This window comes from Branchiostoma belcheri, unplaced genomic scaffold, assembly GCF_001625305.1.
Source record: "Branchiostoma belcheri isolate BF01 breed outbred unplaced genomic scaffold, Haploidv18h27 scaffold44, whole genome shotgun sequence".
Lineage (NCBI taxonomy): Eukaryota > Metazoa > Chordata > Leptocardii > Amphioxiformes > Branchiostomatidae > Branchiostoma > Branchiostoma belcheri.
The window spans coordinates 915,139-918,205 of NW_017804065.1; positions in this window are offsets into that span (position 1 = coordinate 915,139).

Below are 3,067 nucleotides of genomic sequence, written 5' to 3' on the forward strand. Positions count from 1 at the left end.
ACATAGTCCTTGCAAAAAATAGATAGCAACCTTGAAAGGATATCCATAGTATTCCATGCCATGTTTTATCTTCTACTGCGTTGTGTGAAACAGGGATTGATACAAGGAATTAAAGGCCAAGGATAGGTCAGGGTTATTCTATCCGATTGCATCCGCATGCGTTCCAATGGCTGAAATTCTTGAGAATAATCGGTATATAGATCTACACGCATACTACTGAACGTGTACTCATAAAGCCGGAAATAAATCTTAAAGGCCCACTGATGATCATTTTAAAAAGGCATACAAATATACAAGGCTAGGACAGGGGTCAATGGCTAACATATCTCCGGAAACTGCATCATCATGCAAGGCCAGCGATTCCGGGAATTGAACATTCTAAATAAGGTACCATTTGGTATTGATCACTGAACACACCAAATAAGGGCATCATTTGACGTCACCACCATGCAATGCAAGCTGCAGCAAAGTAACTTCACGCCAATTTCCGGGAATTTAACACCAAATAAGGAATTCAACACACATATCATTTGGCGTTGAACTTGTCCGCCTCCCTTCATTGGATACTAACTCCACTAATTGATTTCCATTGACCCTTTATGACCCCACCATGCTCTGAAATAGTTTTGTTCGTTCGGACTCACAAGCCGGAAATCCTGTTTCTTGTTTTACTTTGAGGTTACCCACGGCTTGTCGACGTTCCAACTGCTTCTGCGATTTCGGACAAGTTTATGGACATAAATAGCATTGCCGCATATGCATGGCAATCTTTAACGTAACTCCAATGTCTCCATACCATTCGCCGTATTTTCCCAGATCCTACCAACCACATTTTGGGAAACCCCGAATCCACCCGACGTGGCGACAGATACATTGTCATAAAGAGCAGTTAACATTCATTTGGAGATTCAAATTATAGGAACATCTGAAGCCCAATCAAATTACAAGTGGGTTACGTTGTACCTGTAACTGGTGGAAGCTAACATTGTTTGAGCCGACGTTGCGTCTGCGAGTTTCCAGAGTCCCATCAGGTTGTGAATTGGAATTCTCCGTGAATGCGACATGTGTCCGAATTTCACCAATCAAGGCCAATATGAAGCTGCCCAGGAAGCAGGAAGCCCTAAAGTGGCACAGTACTGGAACGACACAAGATAATGATGATGATGAACTGTGGACGTTTGTTGAAATCCTTGCCTTGCCGCGGGGTCAGTCTTCAACATTACTCCAAAGAACACACTTTATTTCCCAACAACACGTTTTATCAAGAGAAAATCACAGTCAGCCCCGGTGAAGGACATCAATATATATTGTCACAATCACAAACAAGCAGTTACATTGTACATTAGTACTCTTATCTCATTTGGAGGGTACAAAATTGTATGAAGCCTAACCAAATGCTGACTAGTATAGTGGCTTACGCTCAATGTACCAATATGCCTGTAAGAGTGTACATCCAAAGAAACGAAGAAGTACCGTTGTGTTTCACAGGAATTCAAATGTCTTCAATACATTACAAATAACGTTACACGTATTTTGGCAGCCATTGTGATTTTACCTATCTTATGGAACTTGAACTCAACGGACACAAACGATAATATGTTTGACAAATGGCACTTATGCAGGGTCAGGTACAGCCACTGGTGGCACATTGCTTAATAGATTGATACAGTTTTATAGAAAACTTTATTGTATAATATCTGTACAAGGTACAACGACGCTAAACGTATGGCACCTTCTGCTACATATCAACATACTATGAGACCAATTCACCATACAAAGACTATATTGTGTGGGATATAGCTGAGGTTTGAAAGTATTCACAAGTAGTTACTCAATAGACAGTTTCCTGTTTCACATTACGGTAGTTCATCACGATTTCCAAAAAAAAGATGATTGCATTGCTGCTATATATACACGTCATAACACATAACATTTAACATACATGGGATAAGATATAATGACACTGATAAAACGTTCAGATCAGTAGTGTACAAGGTATAGTATAGAGGTACAAGGCTACGCACATTAAGGACTGGCTGTTACTTCTAACTCTGATCAAGAAGGTTAACCTCCTTGCTCTGATTCAGACACCTCTCCGTGCGGAATGACCCTGTAGTGTAGAAGAACGTATCAAGTCTATAACATATCAGGGCACTCTAGGGAAATATTGATTGCCACACACCACTTCTACCAGAGGCTGTGACTGCTGAGAGACCTGATATCTACTAATCGCTCTAAGAATTTCTCACTTTAAGAACGATTTGTATCACAGACTGTGTGTTTTGTTGTGTTTAAATCATACTTGTGCATCATACTTCAACAATAAAATCAGGTGTCATGGAAATACAATTTTGGTCACTCAACGGTCGCTCCGCAGTCTAGTGCTAGTGGAAGGGGCCTTACGCGACTAGGCTGTTTTCTGAAGTTGTTTGAATATTCAGTATTGATAGTCAATGTGTAGGTAATAAGTTTTCGTCTCAGCGGAAGCGCCAGCAGGTCGACTTCTACTGAAGCAAATGAATTTCTGGAAATTATCTTGGGCTTTAGGTTTTTCACATTGTCTCCGTGGTGCCAGCCAACTGAATGTCAGATGGTGCTAGCCAAACGTAGCCACTGATTCGCTTAATTTGTCTTTAATTTCGCCGGCGTCGGCGGCAGAAGACTTTTAAAGACGACCAGAAACACGACTTATAAGTAGAAAACCATCTGTGAGGCCGTGTACTAGACTTAAAAGGCAGACTGACAGGCTCATTTCCTCCACATAAGATCAGATAAGTCCAATACTTAAGTACTCGCATGATGAATGGCCACTTCCCTTTTTCTGGCTAATCATGACAGGAATAAAAGTAGAGTCTAGAGAGCCTGAAGAAAAATAACAGACCGCAGCACACATTCCTCCGTGAAGTAATTGTAGTGTTCAGCTCTAGTGTTTGGCTCTAGTGTTTGATACACGAAGAAACGGCGAACTGTACAATTACGAAATGCTACTTTTTGACAGAATATGTTGTCACTATAGATGACATACGGATGCAAGTATTACAGTCACAAATATCGAACATACGGAGCT